Source organism: Bubalus bubalis, chromosome X, assembly GCF_019923935.1.
Source record: "Bubalus bubalis isolate 160015118507 breed Murrah chromosome X, NDDB_SH_1, whole genome shotgun sequence".
NCBI classification, from domain to species: domain Eukaryota; kingdom Metazoa; phylum Chordata; class Mammalia; order Artiodactyla; family Bovidae; genus Bubalus; species Bubalus bubalis.
In genome coordinates, this window is record NC_059181.1 from 59,215,993 (window position 1) to 59,233,633 (window position 17,641).

Consider the following 17,641-nt stretch of genomic DNA (forward strand, 5'->3'; position numbering starts at 1 on the left):
AACTCTGCTCTGAATAATTTAGAACAAGAAGAGAGTAAATGGATTTGAAATAGTGATTTATTTAAAGCTTAAAAAAAAAAAAAAAACAGAGAGAAAATATTCGAACTGCTCTAGCTATTTCAGGAAAATAAAACTGCTTAGGATTTGTGTTTATCTGTCTGAAGTTATGGATGTTTGTTCCAGCTAAGAAGGATGCTGATGTGTATAAAATTCATGGTGATGTACTGCCATTCTCTCTGGCAACATGTGTTGCCAAGATCAATTTTATTACATGAGAAATTGTGTAAAGTTCAACAGGACTTTATTCCATGGAACTGTAAGCTTGAGGATACTAACAATAATAAAGATTTTTATCTAGGCATCTGGTGATCATTCACTTACAAAAGTTTGGATTTATTTTCTTTATTCCATTTAGCCACTCTTCTTTTTCACTTTTCACAATCTCTACTTCTCCTTATCTCTTCATCTTCCTTTGTCTATGTGTCTTCTGCTTTCTTCTTTTATCTTTCTAGCCTTCTCTTCTTCTATCTCCTCCCTTTCTTTTGTATTTTCCTCTCTTCCTTCTTTTCTCATGTCCTCTACTCCCTTCTAATCTCTTTTACTCCATTTTATCTTCATTTGTTCTTTTCTTCCTTATCTAATTAAAAATTATGTCAAGTTATAAACTTATGGCAACTTTCCTCTTTCTAAGAGGACTGAGACTCCAACTAGACATATAGAAAGAAATTCCACAGACACAAAAAGGTTCAAGTAGCCACCCCAGTATATCCCACCAAATTATAGTCAGTACACTCCCACTAGCCATCTTCTTGCTTCCCATGTCATCCTTAATTCCTTCATTGCTTGTTATCCACTCACCGTATGGCTGTTGTTACTATCAAATGTTCTATAATTAAGAACTAGCAGTGTGTGAGCTGTACCAAAATAATACTCAGGTCCCTTCACCTAGGCAACTTATAGGCCATGACAGAGAACACTTTATACAAGCAGATGAAAAGAAATAAAATGTTAAAATCTCAGAGTAGGAGACCACAAGTTTAAACGTAAAAGTTTAAACTTCTCATGTTATGGTATTGGAAAGTAAGGAAGTATCCTACAGCCATCAGTGGTCATATCATGTAGGGACTGGTAGGCCTTAGCATGACTTAAGATTATGTTTTAACTGCAATGGTCAAGCTGTTATTGGTCATACTTCTCTCAGCAAGAAACTAAGTCTCATTTATTTCTGTAATATAACATTTAGTTCAGTGCCCTCTCCTGTGAAAGTATTGATTGACCTCCAGTTTAGGGCAGAATGCTCAATTGCACTTCTAGAAACTTCTTTTTGTTCAAATTTAAAATAAGGTTAATAATAGTAACTCCTTCATGGAGTTAATGTGAGTATTTAATGAGATGCTCTATGTAAAACATGGCTCATGAAGTCTAAAATATATACCATCTAGCCCTTTACAATAGACCATTTATTTGCCCATGCCTAGCCTAAAGGAGTACTTAGCACATGATGTACCCTCAATAAATATTTTATGCCTGGCACATAAAAAAAATGCTGTGTAATCTTTCACTATTATTATTAGCACATGTATTCCCAGAAGTGGTAGCTGAACTGTAGTTTTCTGAATAAGCCAAAAATCATGGAGCATATGGGGTAGTGTTAGGCCTATCTTGATCCTGGCCCTACTCCAAAATAAGATTTATCAGGCTTTAGCACTATTGATAAATTTGTTGTCTGTGAGTGGGTAGATAGTAGGAGTGTTTTCCTGTGTGTTGTAGGATGTTTAGCAGTTCTCTATTCACCAGATGCTAATAGCACTCCCACCCCTTGTTTGGCAACCAAAAATGTCTCCAGGCATTACCAAATGTTCCTTGGGAGTGCAAAATTGCTCCCATTATGAACCACTGATCAAAAGGGATAACAAAATACAATACAATGTGTTAGCCATTTGAACTCATGAGACCCAGAGAAGTTGATATTTTCATTTAGGTGTCAGTTGCTTTGGGTGAGGAGGAGGGAGAATGTGAGGTTATGGAGTTCCCAGTTTAAATCTAAATTAGAATTCAGACAGATGTAGCATGTTTAGTAAACCAGTGGGCTGTCTTGTCAGAGGTCTATGTGCAACAGGGTCAAGGAGGCAACTCAAATCACACTCAATCTAAAGGAAGAAGGTGGCAGTTTGGAAGAATTTATGAAAGATTTCTTTTGCTGAAAACTAAATAAGTGACCAGTAGTCCTGATTAGTGGCATTTTTGAAAATACAGAGCACAAAGGGAAGCACTTTCAAAACTCTTCTTTGACATAGGCCTTCTAGTAGCTCTGGCATAATGAGGGCTCCAGTGGTGTTGCATAGGAAAGGCTACAGGACCAGACATAATAGAGGTAGCAAAAGGAATGATGGACATAAATACATGTGAAACATATGAGAGCCTTAGAAATATTTAAAGGATAGATTGCCAGGAATTGGAGTATTTAGTTATGTAGGGTCAAGAATCAGTATAAATAATATTCCTATATTCACCATGTGCCCTTATTTAATATCACAAGTTGGTGAAGACTAAAGAAATACAGGACACTGGCAAATATTGATCAGTAAAAAGTTGTTTAATGAAGTGATTAAACCCATCTGGATGGGTCTCCAGATGATGAGCTTCACAACACATCACTATGAATGTTTGGGAGTTAGGAAACCCTGCTTCCAATTCCCCTATTTGACCTTGTAAAAGTCATTTCCCTTCACTTGGCCTCAGTTTCCTCATCTTTGAAGTAGGGAGGTTGGACTTGACTATCTTTCAGATTCTTTCTGTCCCTGACATTCTAAGCACCAACTATTATACAAACAGGTTTCGTTCAGTAAAAATACCCATTTCTTTTCTAGAACTTTCTCTGTAAACCAGAGATGCTGAAGCAGAGAGGCATAGGCCAGATCTTTAGCCCCCCTCTAGTCCTGATCCACAGCCCTGAAGTAGATGGGTTTCTATAACATATCCTTTCTCTCTAATCTGCTTTTAAAGGCAAAATAACTCTATGCTTCCCATTTTACATCTTAGGTCTATTGAGTATCATCCTATTGATGCTTAATGACTATATGATCTTTTATATGGTTAAAAAGGGTTTTCAAACTATTTTCTAAATTCTCTCTTTTATCAGGCCATATACTTCAATATTTAGTCTCCCTAAAGATCTATTTTCCATCATTTAAAGACATACTTATTTTCTTCTGAATGCTTTCTAGTACTGGACTGTGACTGAATATTGGGGATTTAAGTCCTGACTCTTCTGCTATAACTTTCTGTGTTACTATGGGCATACTGTTTAAAAAAATTTTGGAGATATGACGCTAATTCCTTCACTTTCTATGGATTGGAAGGGAGCTTCCATGTCTGAAAGACTCAGAATAGGCAGAAATGTCTAAATAATGACTTTGAAAGCAGCAGAGACTCAGAAAATATGTCATTCCCAAGAACTGAACATAAAATACCAATAATACAGTCAATCTGAAATGTAAAAATAAATTAAGGTATATCGACATAATGGAATACTATCCAAAACTAAACACTAGATACAAAAGACTACTTATTGAATGGAGAGAGTAGCATGGAAGCATATACAATCTGTTCAGTTCAGTTGCTCAGTCGTGTCCGACTCTTTATGATACCATGGACTGCAGCACGCCAGGCTTTCCTGTCCATCACCAACTCCCAGAGCTTGCTCAAACTCATGTCCATTGACTCAGTGATATCATCCAACCATCTCATCCTCTGTCATTCCCTTCTCCTCCTGTTCTCAATCTTTCCCAGCACCAGGGTATTTTCCAATGAGTCAGTTCTTTACATGAGGTGGCCAAAGTATTGGAGTTTCAGTGTCAGCATCAGTCATTCCAATGAACATTCAGGATTGATTTCCTTTTGGATTTATGGCCTTGATCTCCTTGCAGCCCAAGGGACTCTCAAGAATCTTCTCCAACATCACAGTTCAAAAGCGTCCATTCTTCAACACTCAGCTTTCTTTATAGTCCAACTCTCACATCCATACATGACTACTGGAAAAAGCATGGCTTTGACTAGTCAGACTTTTGTCGGCAGTGATGTCTCTTCTTTTTAATATGCTGTCAAGGTTGTCATAGATTTTCTTCCAAGGAGTAAGAGATTTTAATTTCATGGCTGCAGTCACAGTCTGCATTGATTTTGGAGCCCAAGAAAATAAAGTCTGTCACATTTCCATTGTTTCCCTATCTATTTGCAATGACGTGATGGGTCATGAAGATCTTTTTTTATATAGTTCTTTGTATTCTTGTCATCTCTTGTTAATATCTTCTGCTTCTGTTAGGCTCATACCATTTCTGTCCTTTATTTTGCCCGTCATTGCATGAAATGTTCCCTTGATATCTCTAATTTTCTTGAAGACATCTCTAGTCTTTCCCATTCTACTTTTTTCCTTTATTTTTTTGCACTGATCACTGAGGAAGGCTTTCCTATTTCTCCTTGCTGTTCTTTGGAACTCTGCATTCAAATGGGTATACTTTTCCTTTTCTCCTTTGCCCTTCACTTGTCTTCTTTTCTCAGACATTTATAAGGCCTCCTCAGGCAACCATTTTTCCTATTGCATTTCTTTTTCTTGGGGATGGTCTTGATCATCATCTCCTGTACAATTTCATGGACCTGTGTCCATTGTTCTTCAGGCATTCTGTCTATTAAATCTAATCTCTTGAATCTATTTGTCACTTCTTCTGTATAATCATAAGGGATTTTAATTAGATCATACCTGGCAGAAAGAGAAGAGGAACTAAAAGGCCTCTTGATGAAAGTGAAAGAGGAGAGTCAAAAGTTGGCTTAAAGCTCAACATTCAGAAAACTAAGATCATGGCATCTGGCCCCATCACTTCATGGGAAGTAGATGGGGAAAGAGTGGAAACAGTGTCAGACTTTATTTTTCTGGGCTCCAAAATCACTGAAGATGGTGACTGCAGCCATGAAATTAAAAGACGCTTACTCCTTGGAAGAAAAGTTATGACCAACCTAGATAGCATATTGAAAAGCAGAGACATTACTTTGCCAACAAAGGTCCATCTAGTCAAGGCTATGGTTTTTGCAGTGGTCATGTGTGGATGTGAGAGTTGGACTGTGAAGAAGGCTGAGCGCTGAAGAATTGATGCTTTTGAACTGTGGTGTTGGAGAAGACTCTTGAGAGTCCCTTGGACTGCAAGGAGATCCAATCAATCCATTCTGAAGGAGATCAGCCCTGGGTGTAATTTGGAAGGAATGATGCTAAAGCTGAAACTCCAGTACTTTGGCCACCTTATGCGAAGAGTTGATTCATTGGAAAAGACTCTGATGCTGGGAGGATTGGGGGCAGGAGCAAAAGGGGACGACAGAAGATGAGATGGCTGGATGGCATCACTGACTCAATGGACGTGAGTTTGAGTGAACTCCGGGAGTTGGTGACGGACAGAGAGGCCTGGCGTACTGTGATTCATGGGGTCGCAAAGGGTTGGACACGACTGAGTGACTGAACTGAACTGAACTGAATGGTCTAGTGGTTTTCCCTACTTTCTTCAATTTAAGTCTGAATTTGGCAATAAGGAGTTCATGATCTGAGCCACAGTCAGCAGACCGTATAGAGCTTCTCCATATTTGGCTGCAAAGAATATAATCAACCTGATTTCAGTATTGGCCATCTGGTGATGTCCATGTGTAGAGTCTTCTCTTGTGTTGTTGGAAGAGGGTGTTTACTATGACCAGTGCATTAGCTTTGCAAAACTCTATTAGCCTTTGCCCTGCTTCATTTTGTACTCCAAGGCCAAATTTGCCTGTTACTCCAAGTGTTTCTTGACTTCCTACTTTTGTATTCCAGTCCCCTATGATTAAAAAGTTCATCTTTTGGGATATTAGTTCTAGAAGGTCTTTTAGGTCTTCATAGAACCATTAAATTTCAGCTTCTTAAGTATTACTGGTTGGAGTATGACTTAGATTACTGTGATATTGAATACACTACTATATGTAAAATAGATAAACCAGGGCTGTGTAACAACCTAGATGGGTGGGAGGTGGGACAGCAGTTCACAGTGGAGGGGACATATGTATTCCAATGGCTAATTCACGTTGATGTATGGCAGCAGTGAAATCAATATGGTAAAGCAATTATTTTTCAATTAAAAATAAATAATTTTTTTTTAAATTTTCAAAAAAAGGCTTCTTATTTAAAGGTTTCTTTTCATGAGATTTTAGAAAGGCAAAATTATTAGGAATGAAAACACATCATGGATTGTCAGAGGTTAGAAGTACAAGAATTAGCTGTCAAAAGTATAACACAAGAGGACTTTTGGGGTAATGGAGCTATTCTCTATGAAACTGTGATAGTAGACACTCAGTGCTATATATTAAGTTGGTGCAAATATAATTATAGTTTTGGACAGTGAATTTTAAATCAATGTAACTGGACTCAATCATGTCTTTATTAATCAGAATAGGAGCCATTAAAATCAACAAATTTTTGCCAATGAGAAACAATTTTGCTTATTCTTGTAGCATAAAAATCTGTGCTTTGGGATTTGAAGAATTCTTACAAAGAATTTTTTGCATCCTGCTATTTGTGGAAGTGTTTTCCCTGAAAAATTTGTTGAGATGCTTGAGGAAGTGATAGTTGGTTGGTGAGAGGTCAGGTGAATATGGCAGATAAGGCAAAACTTTGTAGTTCAATTTGTTTAACTTTTGAAGTGTTAGTTGTGCAATGTGCAATTGAGCATTGTCCTAGAGAAGAATTTCACCTTTTCTGTTGACCAATGCTGGCTTTAAGGCAACGCAGTTTTTGGTGTATCTCATTGATTTGCTGAGTATACTTCTCAGATGTAATGGTTTCACTGCAATTCAGAAAGCTGTAGTGGACCAGACCAGCAGCAGACCAACAAAAAGTGACAATGAACTTTTTTTGGTGAACATTTGGCTTTGGGAAGTGCTTTGGAGCTTCTTCTTGGTCAAAACACTGAGCTGGTCATCACTGATTGTCATAATAAAATCCACTTTTTTTGTAGCACATCACAACCCATTTGAGAAATGGTTCATTGTTGTTGTGTAGAATAAGAGAAGATAACACATCAAAATGACAACTTTTTTGTTTTTCATTCACTTCAGGAGGCACCCACTTATTGAGCTTTTTCACCTTTCCAATTTGCTTCAAATGCCAAAGGACCATAGAATGGTCGACACTGAGTTCTTTGGCAACTTCTCACATAGTCGTAAGAAGATCAGCTTCCATGATGACTCAGTTGTCATTGTTAGCTTCCAATGGCCAGCCACTACACTGCTCATCTTCAAGGCTCTCATCTACTTTGTAAAACTTCTTGAGTCTCCATGCACTGTTAGCAGTTCCTTGGCCAAATGCGTTATTGATGTTGTGAGTTGTCTCCACTGCTTTAACATCCATTTGGAACTCAAATAAGAAAATCATTCAAATTTGCTTTCTGTCTAACATCATTTCTATAGTCTAAAATAAATATAAAATAAACAAGTAACATGTCATTAGCAAAAAAACCTAAATCAAGAAATGTGCATTAAAATGATGTGTGACATAACCACATTTATTTAAAATGTATTCCAATGGCAAATTTTAACAATGCAAAAGCTGCAAATATTTTTGCATCAAACTAATAATTTCCAAAACCCACAGAATTGAGACTTATGGTCCATACAAGATGATGGCAGAATCTTGTCTTTACCTTCTCTTTCCCACTATTGTTGTTTTTTCCTTCAGCCACTCAGTCATACCTGACTCTTTGTGACACTATGCACTACAGCAAGCCAGGCTTCTTTGTCCATCACCATCTCCCAGAGCCTGCTCAAACTCATGTCCACTGAGTCAAGGATGTCATCCAACAATCTTGTCCTCTGTCATCACCTTATTCTCTTGTTTTCAGTCTTTCCCAGCATCAGGCTCTTTTCCAATGAGTTAGTTCTTTGCATCGGGTGACCAAAGTATTGGAGCTTCACTTCAGCATCAGTCATTCCAATGATATTCAGGATTGATTTCCTTTAGGATTGACTGGTTTGATATCCTTGCACTCCAAGGGAGTCTCAAGAGTCTTCTCTAATACCACAGTTTGAAAGCATCAATTCTTTGGCACTCTTCCTTCTTTATGGTCCAATTCTCACATCCATACATGATTTATTAAAAAATCAGAGCTTTGACGAGACAGACCTTTGTCAGCAACTGATGTCTCTGCTTTTTAATATGCTGTCTAGGTTGGTCATAGCTTTTCTTCCAAGGAGCAAGTGTTCTTTAATTTCATGGCTCAGTCACCATCCACAGTGATTTTGGAACGCAAGAAAATAAAGCCTGTCACTGTTTCCATTGTTTCCCCATCTATTTGCCATGAAGTGGGGGGACTTGATAACATCTTTTTTTTTTAATGTTGAGGTTTAAGCCAGCTTTTTCACTCTCCTCTTTCACCTTAATCAAGAGGCTCTTTAGTGCCTCTTCACTTTCTGCCATAAAGGTGGTGTCATCAGCATATCTGAGGTTATTGATATTTTTCCTGGCAATCTTAATTCCATCTTGTGCTTCATCCAGCCCAGCATTTTGCATGATGTACTCTGCACACAACCTGAATAAGCAGAGTGACAATATACAGCCTCATGTCCTACTTTACCAATTTTGAACCAGTCCCACTATATAGAACTGTAAATCTTGGAAATAAGAGACAGTAAAAAGAGGATGCTACAAGCTTGAAAAAGGAAATAGAACTTGTTAGTGAACCCAGAATCAGAGGAAAACATATCAGCAGGGTATCTCACTTTCTCATTCAACAGAAGATGGTGACCCAGGCCTGGCATTCACCCCAAATTTAACAACAGATAGTGGCACAGGTAGGTATAACAATCCCTTTGATCTAAAGGGATTGTTACTTAAAAACACTAGGCAAGGGAAATCAATTGGAAGCCTTATTAATAATAAGGCAGTGTTCTCCTTATTGGGCTTGAGATACCCCTCTCCTTACCAAACACGAAAACTCATTCTCCACACAATTAACATACAGACTCTGTGGGTACCAGCAGAGGTGTTCTTACCACAAAAAGTGCCAAACTAAGAAGTGTTCTCCTTCCCTGCAGGTCCTGACATCCCCCACCCCCCAAATAGAGACACAACAAAACTAGGTGCAAGGGCACAGAGTAAAACGGCATCAAAAACAACATCAACCAGGGAAACACTCTTTTTCTCTGCCAGACCTCATTCTCTCAGAGACACTGGTGCTGCATGTGGAAGGAGTCATCTGCGAGGGACACAACATCAAAAAAGTGACCCTAATTCAGGAAAATCTCTCTATTCCCAAGTTACTGGGCAGCAACAACAATAACTGTCCAGCCTGGGGGAAAAAGCTTTGTTTTCAACGGAAGAAGGCTCCTTTCCCCCGTCTACAAGCACAACTTTGTGGAAGCTCCTTACACTTCATCAAGCAACATCAGTAGGAATCAATGTGAGACGTACAAGTATGATATTAACCAAGCAGACCCAGGCTCAGATGATGAACTGCTTATTGCCAAATTCAGACTTAAGTTGAAGAAAGTAGGGAAAACCACTAAACCTTTCAGGTATGACCTAAATCAAATCCCTTACGATTATACAGTGAAAGTCACAAATAGATTCAAGGCATTAGATCTGATAGACACAGTGGCTGAAGAACTATGGATGGAGGTTTGTGACACTGTACAGTAGACAGGGATCATCCCAAAGAAAAGACCATCCCCAAGAAAAATAAATGCAAAAAGGCAAAATTGTTGTCTGAGGAGGCCTTACAAATAGTTGTGAAAATAAGAGAAGCAAAAGGCAAAGGAGAAAAGGAAAGTTAACCCATTTGAATGCAGAGTTCCAAAGAATAGCAAGGAAAGATAAGAAAGCCTTCCTCAGTAATCAATGCAAAGAAACAGAGGAAAACAATAGAATGGGAAACACTAGAGATCTCTTCAAGAAAATTAGAGATGCCAAGGGAATATTTTATGCAAAGATGGGCACAACAAAGGAGAGAAATGGTATGGACCTAACAAAAGCGGAAGATATTAAGAAAAGGTGGCAAGAATACACAGAACTATACAAAAAATATCTTCATGACCCAGATAACCACAATGGTGTGATCACTCTCCTAGAGCCAGACATCCTGGAGTGTGAAGTTAAGTGGGCCTTAAGAAGCATTACTACAAACAAAGTTAATGGAGGTGACGGAATTCCAGTTGAGCTATTTCAAATCCTAAAAGAGGATGCTGTGAAAGTGCTGCACTCAATACGTCAGCAACTTTGGAAAACTCAACCGTGGCCACAGGACTGGAAACAGTCAGCTTTCATTCCAATCTCAAAGAAAGGCAATGCCAAAGAATGCACAAATTACCACACAATTGCACTCATCTCACACACAAGTAAAGCAATGCTCAAAATTCTACAAGCAAGGCTTCAAAAGTACATAAACCAAGAATTTCCAGGAGTTCAAGCTGAATTTAGAAAAGGCAGAGGAACGAGTGATCATCAAATTGCCAACATTTGTTGGACCATAGAAAAAGCAAGAGAATTCCAGAAAAACACCTACTTCTGCTTCACTTACTACACTAAAGCCACTGACTGCATGGATCACAACAAACTGTGGAACATTCTTCAAGAGATGGGAATACCGGACCACCTGACCTGCCTCCTGAGAAATCTCTATGCAGGTCAATAAGCAATAGTTAGAACTGGACATGAAACAACAGACTGGCTTTTAATAGGGAAAGGAGTACGTCAAGGCTGTATATTGTTACCCTGCTTATTTAACTTATATGTAGTGTACCTCATGAGAAATGCCAGGCTGGGTGAAAGAGAAGCTGGAATCAAGATTGCCAGCAGAAATATCAATGACCTCAGATATGCAAATGACACCACCCTTATGGCAGAAAGCAAGGAAGAACTAAAGAGCCTCTTTAGGAAAGTGAAAGAGGAGAGTGAAAAAGTTGGCTTAAAACTCAGCATTCAGAAAACTAAGATCATGGCATTTGGTCCCATCACTTCATGTCAAATAGATGGGTAAACAGTGGAAACAGTGACAGACTTTATTTTGGGTGGCTCCAAAATCACTACAGACAGTGAATGCAGCCATGAAGTTAAAAGAAGTTTCCTTCTTGGGAGAAAACTTTTGACCAACCTAGACAGCATATTAAAAAGCAGAGACATCACTTTGCCAACTAAGGTCTGTCTAGTCAAAGCTATGGTTTTCCCGGTAGTCATGTATGGATGTGAGAGCTGGACTATAAAGTAAACTGAGCACCAAAGAATTGATGCTTTTGAATTGTGGTGTTGGAGAAGACTCTTGAGAGTCCCTGGACTGCAAGGAGATCCAACCAGTCCATCCTAAAGGAAATTAGTCCTGAATGTTCATTGGAAAGACTGATGCTGATGCTGAAACTCCAATACTTTAGCTACCTGATGTGAAGAACTAACCCATTGGAATAAACCCTGATGCTGGAAAAGACTGAAGGCAGGAGAAGGGGCCAACAGACGATGAGATGGTTGGATGGCATTACCGACTCAATGGCCATGAGTTTGAGTAAACTCCAAGAGTTGGTCATGGACACACATAGTGACTGAACTGAACTGAATTGATGCAGACCAAAAAGCCATCATGAAGCTTCAGAAAAATTAGAATGTCATTGGAATACATCCCACAAGTATGTTCAGGACCTGTGTGCTATACTTAAATAGGGTGGCTACTTTATAAAATGGAAGATTTACATAAGACTCAGTCTTCCCTGATAGCTCAGCTGGTAAAGAATCCACCTGCAATTTCAGAGACCTGGGTTTGATCCCTGGGTTGGGAAGATCCCCTGGTGAAGGAAACGACTGCCCACTCCAGTATTCTGGCCTGGAGAATTAATTCCATGAACTCTATAGCCCACAGGGTCACAAAGAGTCGGATACGACTGAGACTTTCACTTTCTCCTAATATAATCAAATTGTCCAGTATACAAAAAAATCATGCATTATAACAAAAAGCTGAAAAATTATAACTTGAATGCCAAGAGGCTCTTAATTGACCCCAGTTTATCTGAGAGGATTAGATATTGGAATGACTTGACAGGAATTTCAACTCGGGCATCATATATGTTTAAATAAGAAATTACAAGTTCTCATGAAACATGTTCAAAAGTATAAAATACCAACAAAAAACTAGAAGTTAAAATATGATCATTTGGAAATTATAGAGCTAAAATATACAATAATTTCAATTTTTAAAATAGTCACTTGATAAGCTCAGTAATGTAGTAGATATAGGAAGGGACAGAATCAATGAATTTGAGGAAACAACAGTATTCAATCTGAACTACAGAGAAAAAAACATATTAATAAAATAGTGAACAACCATAAGGACCTGTAGGACAATAACAAACAATACAGCATTCATATGATCAGAGCCTAAGAAGGCAAGGAGGAACAGTGAGGCTCAAAGTGCTAAAAATTTCCCAAATTTAGTAAAATACAGAGGACTAAAGACTGGGCTTCCCATGTAGCTCAGTGGTAAAAAATCCACCAGAAAACGCAGGAGATGTGGGCGTGATCCCTGGATCAGGAAGATATCCTGGAGAAGGAAATAGCAACCCACTCCAGTATTTTTGACTGGAAAATCCCATGGACAGAGGAGCCTGATGGGTTACAGTCCATAGGGTCATAAAGAGTCAGACACGACTGAGCAACTGAGCATGCACAAAGCTTGAAGAAACTGAACAAACTCAAAATAGGACTAACTCAAATAAATACATGTCTCTGTTCAGTTCAGTTCAGTCGCTCAGTCATGTCTGACTCTTTGCAACCCCATGAATTGCAGCACACCAGACCTCCCTGTCCATCACCAACTCCCAGAGTTCACTCAAACTCACATTCATCAAGTCAGTGATACCATCCAGCCATCTCATCCTCTGTCATTCCCTTGTCCTCCTGCCCCCAATCCCTCCCAGCATCAGAGTCTTTTCCAATGAGTTAATTCTTTGCATGAGGTGGCCAAAGTATTGGAGTTTCAGCTTTAGCATCAGTCCTTCCAAAGAACACCCAGGACTGATCTCCTTTAGAATGGACTGGTTGGATCTCCTTGCAGTCCAAGGGACTCTCAAGAGTCTTCTCCAACACCACAGTTCAAAAGCATCAATTCTTCAGTGCTCAGCTTTCTTCACAGTCCAACTCTCACATTCATTGCTGAGACTACTATCAGCAATTATATGCCAATAAAATGGACAACTTTGAAGAAATGAACAAATTCTTAGAAAAGTAAAACTTTCCAAAACTGAACCAGGAAGAAATAGAAAATCTTAACAGACCCATCACAAGCACAGAAATTGAAACTGTAATCAGAAGTCTTCCAGCAAACAAAAGCCCAGGGCCAGATGGCTTCACAGCTGAATTCTACCAAAAATTTAGCCAAGGGCTAACATTTATCCTACACAAACTCTTCCAGAAAATGGCAGAGGAAGGTAAACTTCCAAACTCATTCTATGAGACCACCATCACCCTAATATCAAAACCAGACAAAGATGCCACATAAAAAGAAAACTACAGGCCAATATCACTGATGAACATAGATGCAAAAATTCTTAACAGAATTCTAGCAATGAAAATCCAACAACACATTAAAAAGATCATACATCATATCAAGTGGGCTTTCTCCCAGGGATGCAAGGTTTCTTCAATATCCACAAATTGATCAATGTAATACACCACATTAACAAATTGAAAAATAAAAACCATTTGATTATTTCAATAGATGCAGAGAAAGCCTTTGACAAAATTCAATATCCATTTATGATAAAAACCCTCCAGAAAGCAGGAATAAAAGGAACATATCTCAACATAATAAAAGCTATATATGACAAACCCACAGCAAACATTATCCTCAATGATGAAAAATTGAAAGCATTTCCCCTAAAGTCAGGAACAAGACAAGGGTGCCCACTCTCACCATTACTATTCAACATAGTTTTGGAAGTTTTGGCCACAGCAATCAGAGCAGAAAAAGAAACAAAAGGAATACAGATTGGAAAAGAAGTAAACTCTCACTATTTGCAGATGACATGATCCTCTACATGGAAAACCCTAAAGACTCCACCAGAAAATTACTAGAGATAATCAATGAATATAGTAAAGTTGCAGGATATAAAATCAACACACAGAAATCCCTTGCATTCCTATACACTAATAATGAGAAAATAGAAAGAGAAATTAAGGAAATAATTCCATTCACCATTGCAATGAAAAGAATAAAATACTTAGGAATATATCTACCTAAAGAAACAAAAGACCTATATATAGAAAACTGTAAAACACTGGTGAAAGAAATCAAAGAGGATACAAATAGATGGAGAAATATACCATGTTCATGGATTGGAAGAATCAATATAGTGAAAATGAGTATACTACCCAAAGCAATCAATAGATTCAATGCAATCCCTATCAAGCTACCAACGGTATTCTTCACAGAGCCAGAACAAATAATTTCACAGTTTGTATGGAAATACAAAAAACCTCGAATAGCCAAAGCTATCTTGAGAAAGAAGAATGGAACTGGAGGAATCAACCTGCCTGACTTCAGGCTCTACTACAAAGCCACAGTCATCAAGACAGTATGGTACTGGCAAATAGACAGAAATATAGATCAATGGAACAAAACAGAAAGCCCAGAGATATATTCACGCACATATGGACACCTTATCTTTGACAAAGTAGGCAAGAATGTACAATGCAGAAAACACAATCTCTTTAACAAGTGGTTCTGGGACAACTGGCAAAACCGCTTGTAAAAGAATGTAATTAGAACACTTTCTAACACCATACACAAAATAAACTCAAAATGGATTAAAGATCTAAACATAAGACCAGAAACTATAACACTCCTACAGGAAAACAGAGGCAAAACACTCTCCAACATAAATCACAGCAGGATCGTCTACGACCCACCTCCCAGAATATTGGATGATAAAAACAAAAATAAACAAATGGGACCTAATTAAAATTAAAAGCTTCTGCACAACAAAGGAAACTATAAGCAAGGTGAAAAGACAGCCTTCAGAATGGGAGAAAATAATAGCAAATGAAGCAATGGACAAAGAATTAATCTCTAAAATATACAAGCAACTCCTGAAGCTGAATTCCAGAAAAATAAATGACCCAATCAAAAAGTGGGCCAAAGAACTAAATAGACATTTCTCCAAACAAGACATAGAGATGGCTAACAAGCATATGAAAAGATGCTCAACATCACTCATTATCAGAGAAATGCAAATCAAGCCCACAATGAGGTACCATTTCATGCCAGTCAGAATGGCTGCAATCCAAAAGTCTACAAGCAATAAATGCTGGAGAGGGTGTGGAGAAAAGGGAAGCCTCTTACACTGTTGGTGGGAATGCAAACTAGTACAGCCACTATGGAGAACAGTGTGGAGATTCTTTAAAAAACTGGAAATAGAACTGCCATACAACCCAGCAATCCCACTGCTGGATATACACACCGAGGAAACCAGAATTGAAAGAGACACGTGTACCCCACTGTTCATCGCAGCACTGCTTAAAATAGCCAGGACATGGAAGCAACGTAGATGTCCATCAGCAGATGAATGGATAAGAAAGCAGTGGTACATATACACAATGGAGTATTACTCAGCCATTAAAAAGAATACATTTGAATCAGTTCTAAGGAGGTGGATGAAACTGGAGCCTATTATACAGAGTGAAGTAAGACAGAAAGAAAATCACCAATACAGTAAAATAACACATATATATGGAATTTAGAAAGATGGTAAGGATAACTCTGTATGTGAGACAGCACAAGAGACACAGATGCATAGAACAGTCTTTTGGACTCTGGGAGAGGGAAAGAGTGGGATGGTTTGGGATAATGACATTGAAACATGTATATTATCATATGTGAAACGAATTGCCAGTCCAGGTTTTATGCATCATATGGAATGCTTGGGGCTGGTGCACTGGGATGACCCAGAGGGATAGTATGGGGAGGAGGTTTGAGGGGGGTTCAAGATGGGGCACACATGTACACTGGTAGTGGATTCATGTCAATATATGACAAAACCAATAGAATATTTTAATGTAATTAGCCTCCAATTAAAATAAATAAATTTCTTTCAAAATTTAAAAACAAATAACTTTTGTATATCAATGGAAACCATCATCAAAATGAAAAGAAAACCTATAGTATCGAAGAAGATATTTACAAATGATGTGACTCACAATAAGTTAATATCCGAATATATATAAAATCTCATAAAACTTAATATCCAATAACAGAACAACTCAATAAAAAATATGCAAAGTTCCTAAATAAGTATTTTTCCAAAGAAGACATAGACAGGGATAACAGGCACATGGAAATATGCTCAACACTGCTAATTGTTAGAGAAATTCAAATCAAACAACAAAGTATCACCTCACACCTGTTAGGGTGGCTATCATCAAAAAGTCTACAAATAAAAGATGAAGAGAATGTGGAGAAAAGGGAACCCTTATATATTGTTGGTGGGGACTTAAATTGGTGCAGTCACTATGGAAAACAGTACAGAGGTTTCCAAATTTTGTTTTTAAATAAAACTACCATATGATCCATAAATTTCACTTCTATGATTTTGGAAAATACAGAAACATTAATTTGAAAAGATACATGCACCAAAATACTCACAGAAATACTGTTTACAGTAGCCAAGACAACAGCAGCAAGTTAAGTGTCCATCAACAAATGAATGGATAGAAAAAATGTGGTATATATTTACAATGGAGTATTACTCAGTTATGGGCTCAGTTGGCAAAGAATCTGCCTGCAATGCAGGAGACCTGGGTTTGATTCCTGGACCTAGACGATACCTTGAAGAAGGAAATGACAACCCACTCCAGTATTCTTGCCTGGGAAATGCCACAGACAGGGGAGCCTGGCAAGCTATATAGTTAATAGGGTCTCAATGATTTGGACATTACTTAGTGATTAAACCACCATCACCACCATTACTCAAGCATAAAAAGATTTAAATTCTGCCATTTGCAGCAATAAGGATGGACTTAGAGAATATCATGCAGAGTGAAATATGCCAAAGACAAATGTTGTATATCATTTATATGTAGAATACAAAAATAGTATAAATGAATGTACATGGAAAACAGAAATAGACTCACAGATATACAAAACAGTCTTGTGTGGGGGGAGCAGAATTCAGGGCATGGGATTAAAGATACAAACTCTATGCATAAAATAGATAAGGAAAAAGGTACATTTTATAGCAAAGGGAATTTTAGCCATTTTCTTGTAGTAACTTATTATGCAGTATTAAAATGTTGGCTTAAAGCTCAACATTCAGAAAATGAAGATCATGGCATCCGGTCCCATCACTTCCTGGCAAATAGATGGGGAAACAGTGCAAACAGTGGCTGACTTTATTTTGGGGGGCTCCAAAATCATTGCAGATGGTGATTGCAGCCATGAAATTAAAAGATGCTTAGAAAGAAAAACACCAATACAGTATACTAACACATATATATGGAATTTAGAAAGATGGTAATGATAACCCTGTATGCGAGACAGCAAAAGAGACACAGATGTATAGAACAGTCTTTTGGACTCTGTGGGAGACAGAGAGAGTGGGATGACTT